This window comes from Schistocerca americana, chromosome 10, assembly GCF_021461395.2.
Source record: "Schistocerca americana isolate TAMUIC-IGC-003095 chromosome 10, iqSchAmer2.1, whole genome shotgun sequence".
Lineage (NCBI taxonomy): Eukaryota > Metazoa > Arthropoda > Insecta > Orthoptera > Acrididae > Schistocerca > Schistocerca americana.
Genome location: NC_060128.1, coordinates 32,997,874 through 33,011,885, shown reverse-complemented (window position 1 = coordinate 33,011,885; position 14,012 = coordinate 32,997,874).

Sequence of the window (14,012 nt, the reverse complement as noted above, 5' to 3'; positions counted from 1 at the left end):
TTTGGATGCAATTTCTGTGTTTCATCATCAATAATCAGGTCCAAGGGATACGGGAAACCTGAAGTTAAGCATCGGAGTCTAAAACTGGACTCACAGGAGAGGTTCAAATCATAGAGAGTTAGAGTGTTAGACCTCTTGTACTTAAGTCCGCATTGTGCCTTTTGTATTAAATTTGGATGCAATTTCTGTGTTTCATCGTCAATAAGAACGTCCAAGGAAACAGTAAACCTGAAGTGAAGCATCGGAATTTAAAAGTGGACTCACAGGAGAGGTTCAAATCATAATAAAAGTTAGAGTGTCAGTCCTCTTGTACTTCAGTCGGTATTGTGCCTTTTGTATTAAATTCGGATCCAATTTCTGTGTTTCATCGTCAATTAGAAGGTCAAAGGGATGCAGTAAACCTGAAGTAAAGCATCGGAATCTAAAACTGGACTTACAGGAGAGGTCCAAATCATAGAAAGTTAGATAATCAGTCCGCTTGCACTTAAGTCGGAATTATGCCTTTTGTATTAATTTCTGATGTAATTTCTGTGTTCCATCGTCAACAAGAAGTTCCAAGGTATACAGTAAACCTGAAGTGAAGCATCGGAATCTAAAACTGGACTCACAAGAGAGGTTCAAATCATAGAAAGTTATAGTGTCAGTCCGCTTGTACTTAAGTCGGCATTGTGCCTTTTGTATTAAATTCGGATTTAATATCTGTGTTTAATCGTCAATAAGAAGGTCCAAGGGATACAGTAAACCTGAAGTGAAGCATCGGAATCTATAACTGGACTCACAAGAGAGGTTCAAATCATAGAAAGTTAGAGAGTCAGTCCCCTTGTACTTAAGTCGGCATTGTGCCTTTTGTATTAATTTCGGATGCTATTTCTGTGTTTCATCGTCAATATGTAAGTCCAAGAGATACAGAAAACCTGAAGTGAAGCATCGGAACCCAAAACTGGACTCACAGTGGAGGTTCAAATCATAGAAAGTTAGAGTGTCAGTCCTCTTGTACTTAAGTCGGCATTGGGCCTTTTGTTTTAAATTCGGATGCAATTTCTGTGTTTCATTGGCAATAAGAAGGTCCAAGGTATACAGTAAACCTGAAGTGAAGCATCGGAATCTAAAACTGGAGTCACAAGAGAGGTTCAAATCATAGAAAGTTAGAGTGTCAGTCCGCTTGAACTTAAGCCAGTATTGTGCCTTTTGTATTAAATTCGGATGCAATTTCTGTGTTTCATCGTCAACAAGAAGGTCCAAGGGCTACAGTAAACCTGAAGTGACGTATCGGAATCCAAAACTGGACTCACAGAAGAGGTTCAAATCATAGAAAGATGGAGTGTCAGTCATCTTGTACTTAAGTCGGAATTGTGCCTTTTGTATAAAATTTGGGTGCTATTTCTGTGCTCCATCGTCAATAAGATGTTCCAAGGTATACAGTAATCCTTAAGTGAAGCATCGGAATCTAAAACTGGACTCACAAGAGAGGTTCAAATCATAGAAAGTTAGAGTGTCAGTCCGCCTGTACTTAAGTCGGCAATGTGCCTTTTGTATTAAATTCGGATGCAGTTTCTGTGCTTCATCGTCAATAAGAAGGTCCAAGGCATACAGTAAACCTGAAGTGAAGCATCCGAATGTAAAACTGTACTCACAGGAGAGGTTCAAATCATAGAAAGTTAGAGTGTCAGTCCTCTTGTACTTAAGTAGGTATTGTGCCTTTTGTATTAAATTCGGATGCAATTTCTGTGTTTCATCGTCAATAAGAAGGTCCAGGGGATACAGTAAACCTGAAGTGAAGCATCGGAATCTAAAACTGGACTCACAGGAGAGGTTCAAATCAAAGAAATTTAGAGTGTCGGTACCCTTGTACTGAAGTCGGTATTGTGCCTTTTGTTTTAAATTCGGATGGAATTTTTGTGTTTCATCGTCAAAAATCAGGTCCAAGAGATACAGAAAACCTGAAGTGAAGCATCGGAATCTCAAACTGGACTCACAGGAGAGGTTCAAATCATAGAGAGTTAGGGTGTGAGTCCTTTTGAACTTAAGTCGGCATTGTGCCATTTGTATTAATTTCGGATGCAATTTCTGTGTTTCATCGTCAACAAGAAGGTCCAAGGGATACAGTAAACCTGAAGTGAAGCATCGGAATCTAAAACTGGACTCACAGGAGAGGTTCAAATCAAAGAAATTTAGAGTGTCAGTCCTCTTGTACTTAAGTCGGCATTGTGCCTTTTGTATTAAATTCGGATGCAATCTCTACATTTCATCGTCAATAAGAAGGTCCAAGGGATACAGTAAACCTGAAGTGAAGCATCGGAGTCTAAAACTGGACTCACAGGAGAGGTTCAAATCATAGAGAATTTGAGTGTTAGTCCTCTTGTACTTAAGTCCGCATTGTGCCTTTTGTATTAAATTTGGAGGCAATTTCTGTGTTCCATCATCAAGAAGAAGTTCCAAGGGATACAGCAAACCTTAAAAGAAGCATCGGAATTCTATAACTGAACTCACAGGAGAGGTTCATATCAACGAAAGTTAGAGTGTCAGTCTTCTTGTACTGAAGTCGGAGTTTTGCCTTTTGTATTAAATTCGGATTTAATATCTGTGTTTCATAGTCAATAAGAAGGTCCAAGGGATACAGTAAACCTGAAGTGAAGCATCGGAATCTATAACTGGACTCATAGGAGAGGTTCAAATCATAGAAAGTTAGAGAGTCAGTCCCCTTGTACTTAAGACGGCATTGTGCCTTTTGTATTAAATTCGGATGCAATACCTGTGTTTCATCGTCAATATGTAAGTCCAAGAGGTGAAGCATCGGAATCTAAAGCTGGACTCACAGTAGAGGTTCAAATCATAGAAAGTTAGAGTGTCAGTCCTCTTGTACTTATGTCGGCATTGTGCCTTTTGTTTTAAATTCGGATGCAATTTCTGTGTTTCATCGTCAATAAGAAAGTCCAAGGGATACAGTAAACCTGAAGTGAAGCATCGGAATCTAAAACTGGACTCACAGGAGAGGTTCATATCATAGAAAGTTAGAGTGTCAGTCCTCTTGTACTTAAGTTGGCATTGTGCCTTTTGTATTAAATTCGGATGTAATTTTTGTGTTTCATCGGCAATAAGAAGGTCCAAGGTATACAGTAAACCTGAAGTGAAGCATCGGAATCTAAAACTATACTCAGAAGAGAGGTTCAAATCATAGAAAGTTAGAGTGTCAGTCCGCTTGTACTTAAGCCAGTATTGTGGCTTTTCTATTAAATTCGGATGCAATTTCTGTGTTTCATCGTCAACAAGAAGGTCCAAGGGATAAAGTAAACCTGAAGTGAAGTATCGGAATCCAAACTGGACTCACAGGAGAGGTTCAAATCATAGAAAGTTGGAGTGTCTGTCATCTTGTACTTAAGTCGGAATTGTGCCTTTTGTATAAAATTCGGGTGCAATTTCTGTGTTCCATCGTCAATAAGATGTTCCAAAGTATACAGTAATCCTTAAGTGAAGCATCGGAATCTAAAACTGGACTCACAAGAGAGGTTCAAATCATAGAAAGTTAGAGTGTCAGTCCGCTTGTACTTAAGCCAGTATTGTGCCTTTTCTATTAAATTCGGATGCAATTTCTGTGTTTCATCGTCAACAAGAAAGTCCAAGGGATAAAGTAAACCTGAAGTGAAGTATCGGAATCCAAAACTGGACTCACAGGAGAGGTTCAAATCATAGAAAGTTGGAGTGTCAGTCATCTTGTACTTAAGTCGGAATTGTGCCTTTTGTATAAAATTCGGGTGCAATTTCTGTGTTCCATCGTCAATACGATGTTCCAAAGTGTACAGTAATCCTTAAGTGAAGCATCGGAATCTAAAACTGGACTCACAAGAGAGGTTCAAATCATAGAAAGTTAGAGTGTCAGTCCGCTTGTACTTAAGTCGGCAATGTGCCTTTTGTATTAAATTCGGATGCAATTTCTGTGTTTCATCGTCAATAAGTAGGTCCACGGCATACAGTAAACCTGAAGTGAAGCATCCGATTGTAAAACTGTACTCTCAGGAGAGGTTCAAATCATAGAAAGTTAGAGTGTCAGTCCTCTTGTACTTATGTCGGTATTGTGCCTTTTGTATTAAAATCGGATGCAATTTCTGTGTTTCAACGTCAATAAGAAGGTCCAGGGGATACAGTAAACCCGAAGTGAAGCATCGGAATCTAAAACTGGACTCACAGGAGAGGTTCAAATCAAACAAATTTAGAGTGTCGGTACCCTTGTACTTAAGTCGGTATTGTGCCTTTTGTTTTGAATTCGGATGCAATTTCTGTGTTTCATCGTCAATAATCAGGTCCAAGGGATACAGTAAACAGGAAGTGAAGCATCGAAATCTAAAACTGGACTTACAGGAGAGGTCCAAATCATAGAAAGTTAGATAATCAGTCCGCTTGTGCTTAAGTCGGAATTATGCCTTTTGTATTAAATTCTGATGCAATTTCTGTGTTCCATCGTCAACAAGAAGTTCCAAGGTATACAGTAAACCTGAAGTGAAGCATCGGAGTCTAAAACTGGACTCACAGGCGAGGTTCAAATCATAGAGAGTTAGAGTGTCAGTCCTCTTGTACTTAAGTCGGCATTGTGCCTTTTGTATTAAATTCGGATGCAATTTCTGTGTTTCATCGTCAATAACAAGGTCCAAGCGATACAGTAAACAGGAAGTGAAGCATCGAAATGTAAAACTGGACTTACAGGAGAGGTCCAAAGCATAGAAAGTTAGATAATCAGACCGCTTGTGCTTAAGTCGGAATTATGCCTTTTGTATTAAATTCTGATGCAATTTCTGTGTTCCATCGTCAACAAGAAGTTCCAAGGTATACAGTAAACCTGAAGTGAAGCATCGGAATCTAAAAACTGGACTCACAAGAGAGGTTTAAATCATAGAAAGTTATAGTGACAGTCCGCTTGTACTTAAGTCGGCATTGTGCCATTTGTATTAAATTCGGATGCAATTTCTGTGTTCCGTCGTCAATAAGATGTTCCAAGGTATACAGTAAACCTGAAGTGAAGCATCGGAATCTAAAACTGGACTCACAAGAGAGGTTCAAATCACAGAAAGTTAGAGTGTCAGTCCGCTTGTACTTAAGTCGGCAATGTGCCTTTTGTATTAAATTGGGATGCAATTTCTGTGTTTCTTCGTCAATAAGAAGGTCCAAGACATACAGTAAACCTGAAGTGAAGCATCCGAATGTAAAACTGGACTCACAGGAGAGGTTCAAATCATAGAAAGTTAGAGTGTCAGTCCTCTTGTACTTAAGTCGGTATTGTGCCTTTTGCGTTAAATTCGGATGCAATTTCTGTGTTTCATCGTCAATAAGAAGGTCCAGGGGATACAGTAAACCTGAAGTGAAGCATCGGAATCTAAAACTGGACTCACAGGAAGGGGTTCAAACCTAAGAAAATTAGCGTGTCGGTACCCTTGTACTTAAGTCGGTATTGTGCCTTTTGTTTTAAATTCGGATGCAATTTCTGTGTTTCATCGTCGATAATCAGGTCCAAGGGATACTGAAAACCTGAAGTGAAGCATCGGAATTTAAACCTGGACTCACAGGAGAGGTTCAAATCATAGAGAGTTAGGGTGTGAGTCCTTTTGTACTTCAGTCGGCATTGTGCCTTTTGTGTTAATTTCGGATGCAATTTCTGTGTTTCATCGTGAACAAGAAGGTCCAAGGGATACAGTAAACCTGAAGTGAAGCATCGGAATCTAAAACTGGAGACACAGGAGAGGTTCAAATCATAGAAAGTTAGGGTGTCAGTCCTCTTGTACTTAAGTCGGCATTGTGCCTTTTGTATTATATTCGGATGCAATTTCTATGTTTCATCGTCAATAAGAAGGTCCAAGGGATACAGTAAACCTCATGTGAAGCATCGGAGTCTAAAACTGGACTCACTGGTGAGGTTCAAATCATAGAGAGTTACAGTGTTAGTCCTCTTGTACTTAAGTCAGCATTGTGCCTTTTGTATTAAATTCGGATGCAATTTCTGTGTTTCATCGTGAACAAGAACGTCCAAGGGATACAGTAAACCTGAAGTGAAGCATCGGAATCTAAAACTGGAGACACAGGAGAGGTTCAAATCATAGAAAGTTAGAGTGTCAGTCCTCTTGTACTTAAGTCGGCATTGTGCCTTTTGTATTATATTCGGATGCAATTTCTATGTTTCATCGTCAATAAGAAGGTCCAAGGGATACAGTAAACCTCAAGTGAAGCATCGGACTCTAAAACTGGACTCACAGGAGAGGTTCAAATCATAGAGAGTTACAGTGTTAGTCCCCTTGTACTTAAGTCCGCATTGTGCCTTTTGTATTAAATTTGGATGCAATTTCTGTGATTCATCGTCTATAAGAACGACCAAGGAAACAGTAAACCTGAAGTGAAGCATCGGAATTTAAAAGTGGACTCACAGGAGAGGTTCAAATCATAATAAAAGTTAGAGTGTCAGTCCTCTTGTACTTCAGTCGGTATTGTGCCTTTTGTATTAAATTCGGATCCAATTTCTGTGTTTCATCGTCAATTAGAAGGTCAAAGGGATGCAGTAAACCTGAAGTAAAGCATCGGAATCTAAAACTGGACTTACAGGAGAGGTCCAAATCATAGAAAGTTAGATAATCAGTCCGCTTGCACTTAAGTCGGAATTATGCATTTTGTATTAATTTCTGATGTAATTTCTGTGTTCCATCGTCAACAAGAAGTTCCAAGGTATACAGTAAACCTGAAGTGAAGCATCGGAATCTAAAACTGGACTCACAAGAGAGGTTCAAATCATAGAAAGTTATAGTGTCAGTCCGCTTGTACTTAAGTCGGCATTGTGCCTTTTGTATTAAATTCGGATTTAATATCTGTGTTTAATCGTCAATAAGAAGGTCCAAGGGATACAGTAAACCTGAAGTGAAGCATCGGAATCTATAACTGGACTCACAAGAGAGGTTCAAATCATAGAAAGTTAGAGAGTCAGTCCCCTTGTACTTAAGTCGGCATTGTGCCTTTTGTATTAATTTCGGATGCTATTTCTGTGTTTCATCGTCAATATGTAAGTCCAAGAGATACAGAAAACCTGAAGTGAAGCATCGGAACCCAAAACTGGACTCACAGTGGAGGTTCAAATCATAGAAAGTTAGAGTGTCAGTCCTCTTGTACTTAAGTCGGCATTGGGCCTTTTGTTTTAAATTCGGATGCAATTTCTGTGTTTCATTGGCAATAAGAAGGTCCAAGGTATACAGTAAACCTGAAGTGAAGCATCGGAATCTAAAACTGGAGTCACAAGAGAGGTTCAAATCATAGAAAGTTAGAGTGTCAGTCCGCTTGAACTTAAGCCAGTATTGTGCCTTTTGTATTAAATTCGGATGCAATTTCTGTGTTTCATCGTCAATAAGAATATCCAAGGCATACAGTAAACCTGAAGTGAAGCATCCGAATGTAAAACTGTACTCACAGGTGAGGTTCAAATCATAGAAAGTTAGAGTGTCAGTCCTCTTGTATTTAAGTCGGTATTGTGCCTTTTGTATTAAATTCGGATTCAATTTCTGTGTTTCATCGACAATAAGAAGGTCCAGGGGATACAGTAAACCTGAAGTGAAGCATCGGAATCTAAAACTAGACTCACAGGAGAGGTTCAAATCAAAGAAATTTAGAGTGTCGGTACCCTTGTACTTACGTCGGTATTGTGCCTTTTGTTTTATATTCGGAAGCAATTTCTGTGTTTCATCGTCAATAATCAGGTCCAAGGGATACAGTAAATCTGAAGTGAAGCATCGGAATCTAAAACTGGACTCACAGGAGAGGTTCAAATCATAGAGAATTAGATTGTTAGTCTTCTTGTACTTAAGTCCGCATTGTGCCTTTTGTATTAAATTTGGATGCAATTTCTGTGTTTCATCGTCAATAAGATGTTCCAAGGTATACAGTAATCCTTAAGTGAAGCATCGGAATCTAAAACTGGACTCACAAGAGAGGTTCAAATCATAATAAAAGTTAGAGTGTCAGTCCTCTTGTACTTAAGTCGGCATTGTCCCTTTTATATTAAATTCGGATCCAATTTCTGTGTTTCATCTCAATAAGAAGGTCCAAGGGATGCAGTAAACCTGAAGTAAAGCATCGGAATCTAAAACTGGACTCACAGGAGAGGTTCAAATCATAGAGAGTTAGAGTGTTAGTCCTCTTGTACTTAAGTCCGCATTGTGCCTTTTGTATTAGATTTGGATGCAATTTGTGTGTTTCATCGTCAATAAGATGTTCCAAGGTATTTAGTAATCCTTAAGTGAAGCATCGGAATCTAAAACTGGACTCACAAGAGAGGTTTAAATCATAGAAAGTTAGAGTGTCAGTACGCTTGTACTTAAGTCGGCAATGTGCCTTTTGTATTAAATTCGGATGCAGTTTCTGTGTTTCATCGTCAATAAGAAGGTCCAAGGCATACAGTAAACCTGAAGTGTAGCATCCGAATGTAAAACTGTACTCACAGGAGAGGTTCAAATCATAGAAAGTTAGAGTGTCAGTCCTCTTGTACTTATGTCGGTATTGTGCCTTTTGTATTAAAATCGGATGCAATTTCTGTGTTTCATCGTCAATAAGAAGGTCCAGGGGATACAGTAAACCTGAAGTGAAGCATCGGAATCTAAAACTGGACTCACAGGAGAGGTTCAAATCAAAGAAATTTAGAGTGTCGGTACCCTTGTACTTAAGTCGGTATTGTGCCTTTTCTTTTACATTTGGATGCAATTTCTGTGTTTCATCATCAATAATCAGGTCCAAGGGATACGGGAAACCTGAAGTTAAGCATCGGAGTCTAAAACTGGACTCACAGGAGAGGTTCAAATCATAGAGAGTTAGAGTGTTAGACCTCTTGTACTTAAGTCCGCATTGTGCCTTTTGTATTAAATTTGGATGCAATTTCTGTGTTTCATCGTCAATAAGAACGTCCAAGGAAACAGTAAACCTGAAGTGAAGCATCGGAATTTAAAAGTGGACTCACAGGAGAGGTTCAAATCATAATAAAAGTTAGAGTGTCAGTCCTCTTGTACTTCAGTCGGTATTGTGCCTTTTGTATTAAATTCGGATCCAATTTCTGTGTTTCATCGTCAATTAGAAGGTCAAAGGGATGCAGTAAACCTGAAGTAAAGCATCGGAATCTAAAACTGGACTTACAGGAGAGGTCCAAATCATAGAAAGTTAGATAATCAGTCCGCTTGCACTTAAGTCGGAATTATGCCTTTTGTATTAATTTCTGATGTAATTTCTGTGTTCCATCGTCAACAAGAAGTTCCAAGGTATACAGTAAACCTGAAGTGAAGCATCGGAATCTAAAACTGGACTCACAAGAGAGGTTCAAATCATAGAAAGTTATAGTGTCAGTCCGCTTGTACTTAAGTCGGCATTGTGCCTTTTGTATTAAATTCGGATTTAATATCTGTGTTTAATCGTCAATAAGAAGGTCCAAGGGATACAGTAAACCTGAAGTGAAGCATCGGAATCTATAACTGGACTCACAAGAGAGGTTCAAATCATAGAAAGTTAGAGAGTCAGTCCCCTTGTACTTAAGTCGGCATTGTGCCTTTTGTATTAATTTCGGATGCTATTTCTGTGTTTCATCGTCAATATGTAAGTCCAAGAGATACAGAAAACCTGAAGTGAAGCATCGGAACATAAAACTGGACTCACAGTGGAGGCTCAAATCATAGAAAGTTAGAGTGTCAGTCCTCTTGTACTTAAGTCGGCATTGGGCCTTTTGTTTTAAATTCGGATGCAATTTCTGTGTTTCATTGGCAATAAGAAGGTCCAAGGTATACAGTAAACCTGAAGTGAAGCATCGGAATCTAAAACTGGAGTCACAAGAGAGGTTCAAATCATAGAAAGTTAGAGTGTCAGTCCGCTTGAACTTAAGCCAGTATTGTGCTTTTGTATTAAATTCGGATGCAATTTCTGTGTTTCATCGTCAACAAGAAGGTCCAAGGGATACAGTAAACCTGAAGTGACGTATCGGAATCCAAAACTGGACTCACAGAAGAGGTTCAAATCAAAGAAAGATGGAGTGTCAGTCATCTTGTACTTAAGTCGGAATTGTGCCTTTTGTATAAAATTTGGGTGCTATTTCTGTGCTCCATCGTCAATAAGATGTTCCAAGGTATACAGTAATCCTTAAGTGAAGCATCGGAATCTAAAACTGGACTCACAAGAGAGGTTCAAATCATAGAAAGTTAGAGTGTCAGTCCGCCTGTACTTAAGTCGGCAATGTGCCTTTTGTATTAAATTCGGATGCAATTTCTGTGCTTCATCGTCAATAAGAAGGTCCAAGGCATACAGTAAACCTGAAGTGAAGCATCCGAATGTAAAACTGTACTCACAGGAGAGGTTCAAATCATAGAAAGTTAGAGTGTCAGTCCTATTGTACTTAAGTAGGTATTGTGCCTTTTGTATTAAATTCGGATGCAATTTCTGTGTTTCATCGTCAATAAGAAGGTCCAGGGGATACAGTAAACCTGAAGTGAAGCATCGGAATCTAAAACTGGACTCACAGGAGAGGTTCAAATCAAAGAAATTTAGAGTGTCGGTACCCTTGTACTGAAGTCGGTATTGTGCCTTTTGTTTTAAATTCGGATGGAATTTTTGTGTTTCATCGTCAAAAATCAGGTCCAAGAGATACAGAAAATCTGAAGTGAAGCATCGGAATCTCAAACTGGACTCACAGGAGAGGTTCAAATCATAGAGAGTTAGGGTGTGAGTCCTTTTGAACTTAAGTCGGCATTGTGCCATTTGTATTAATTTCGGATGCAATTTCTGTGTTTCATCGTCAACAAGAAGGTCCAAGGGATACAGTAAACCTGAAGTGAAGCATCGGAATCTAAAACTGGACTCACAGGAGAGGTTCAAATCAAAGAAATTTAGAGTGTCAGTCCTCTTGTACTTAAGTCGGCATTGTGCCTTTTGTATTAAATTCGGATGCAATCTCTACATTTCATCGTCAATAAGAAGGTCCAAGGGATACAGTAAACCTGAAGTGAAGCATCGGAGTCTAAAACTGGACTCACAGGAGAGGTTCAAATCATAGAGAATTTGAGTGTTAGTCCTCTTGTACTTAAGTCCGCATTGTGCCTTTTGTATTAAATTTGGAGGCAATTTCTGTGTTCCATCATCAAGAAGAAGTTCCAAGGGATACAGCAAACCTTAAAAGAAGCATCGGAATTCTATAACTGAACTCACAGGAGAGGTTCATATCAACGAAAGTTAGAGTGTCAGTCTTCTTGTACTGAAGTCGGAGTTTTGCCTTTTGTATTAAATTCGGATTTAATATCTGTGTTTCATAGTCAATAAGAAGGTCCAAGGGATACAGTAAACCTGAAGTGAAGCATCGGAATCTATAACTGGACTCATAGGAGAGGTTCAAATCATAGAAAGTTAGAGAGTCAGTCCCCTTGTACTTAAGACGGCATTGTGCCTTTTGTATTAAATTCGGATGCAATACCTGTGTTTCATCGTCAATATGTAAGTCCAAGAGGTGAAGCATCGGAATCTAAAGCTGGACTCACAGTAGAGGTTCAAATCATAGAAAGTTAGAGTGTCAGTCCTCTTGTACTTATGTCGGCATTGTGCCTTTTGTTTTAAATTCGGATGCAATTTCTGTGTTTCATCGTCAATAAGAAAGTCCAAGGGATACAGTAAACCTGAAGTGAAGCATCGGAATCTAAAACTGGACTCACAGGAGAGGTTCATATCATAGAAAGTTAGAGTGTCAGTCCTCTTGTACTTAAGTTGGCATTGTGCCTTTTGTATTAAATTCGGATGTAATTTTTGTGTTTCATCGGCAATAAGAAGGTCCAAGGTATACAGTAAACCTGAAGTGAAGCATCGGAATCTAAAACTATACTCAGAAGAGAGGTTCAAATCATAGAAAGTTAGAGTGTCAGTCCGCTTGTACTTAAGCCAGTATTGTGGCTTTTCTATTAAATTCGGATGCAATTTCTGTGTTTCATCGTCAACAAGAAGGTCCAAGGGATAAAGTAAACCTGAAGTGAAGTATCGGAATCCAAACTGGACTCACAGGAGAGGTTCAAATCATAGAAAGTTGGAGTGTCTGTCATCTTGTACTTAAGTCGGAATTGTGCCTTTTGTATAAAATTCGGGTGCAATTTCTGTGTTCCATCGTCAATAAGATGTTCCAAAGTATACAGTAATCCTTAAGTGAAGCATCGGAATCTAAAACTGGACTCACAAGAGAGGTTCAAATCATAGAAAGTTAGAGTGTCAGTCCGCTTGTACTTAAGCCAGTATTGTGCCTTTTCTATTAAATTCGGATGCAATTTCTGTGTTTCATCGTCAACAAGAAAGTCCAAGGGATAAAGTAAACCTGAAGTGAAGTATCGGAATCCAAAACTGGACTCACAGGAGAGGTTCAAATCATAGAAAGTTGGAGTGTCAGTCATCTTGTACTTAAGTCGGAATTGTACCTTTTGTATAAAATTCGGGTGCAATTTCTGTGTTCCATCGTCAATACGATGTTCCAAAGTGTACAGTAATCCTTAAGTGAAGCATCGGAATCTAAAACTGGACTCACAAGAGAGGTTCAAATCATAGAAAGTTAGAGTGTCAGTCCGCTTGTACTTAAGTCGGCAATGTGCCTTTTGTATTAAATTCGGATGCAATTTCTGTGTTTCATCGTCAATAAGTAGGTCCACGGCATACAGTAAACCTGAAGTGAAGCATCCGATTGTAAAACTGTACTCTCAGGAGAGGTTCAAATCATAGAAAGTTAGAGTGTCAGTCCTCTTGTACTTATGTCGGTATTGTGCCTTTTGTATTAAAATCGGATGCAATTTCTGTGTTTCAACGTCAATAAGAAGGTCCAGGGGATACAGTAAACCCGAAGTGAAGCATCGGAATCTAAAACTGGACTCACAGGAGAGGTTCAAATCAAACAAATTTAGAGTGTCGGTACCCTTGTACTTAAGTCGGTATTGTGCCTTTTGTTTTGAATTCGGATGCAATTTCTGTGTTTCATCGTCAATAATCAGGTCCAAGGGATACAGTAAACAGGAAGTGAAGCATCGAAATCTAAAACTGGACTTACAGGAGAGGTCCAAATCATAGAAAGTTAGATAATCAGTCCGCTTGTGCTTAAGTCGGAATTATGCCTTTTGTATTAAATTCTGATGCAATTTCTGTGTTCCATCGTCAACAAGAAGTTCCAAGGTATACAGTAAACCTGAAGTGAAGCATCGGAGTCTAAAACTGGACTCACAGGCGAGGTTCAAATCATAGAGAGTTAGAGTGTCAGTCCTCTTGTACTTAAGTCGGCATTGTGCCTTTTGTATTAAATTCGGATGCAATTTCTGTGTTTCATCGTCAATAACAAGGTCCAAGGGATACAGTAAACAGGAAGTGAAGCATCGAAATCTAAAACTGGACTTACAGGAGAGGTCCAAAGCATAGAAAGTTAGATAATCAGACCGCTTGTGCTTAAGTCGGAATTATGCCTTTTGTATTAAATTCTGATGCAATTTCTGTGTTCCATCGTCAACAAGAAGTTCCAAGGTATACAGTAAACCTGAAGTGAAGCATCGGAATCTAAAAACTGGACTCACAAGAGAGGTTTAAATCATAGAAAGTTATAGTGACAGTCCGCTTGTACTTAAGTCGGCATTGTGCCATTTGTATTAAATTCGGATGCAATTTCTGTGTTCCGTCGTCAATAAGATGTTCCAAGGTATACAGTAAACCTGAAGTGAAGCATCGGAATCTAAAACTGGACTCACAAGAGAGGTTCAAATCACAGAAAGTTAGAGTGTCAGTCCGCTTGTACTTAAGTCGGCAATGTGCCTTTTGTATTAAATTGGGATGCAATTTCTGTGTTTCTTCGTCAATAAGAAGGTCCAAGACATACAGTAAACCTGAAGTGAAGCATCCGAATGTAAAACTGGACTCACAGGAGAGGTTCAAATCATAGAAAGTTAGAGTGTCAGTCCTCTTGTACTTAAGTCGGTATTGTGCCTTTTGCGTTAAATTCGGATGCAATTTCT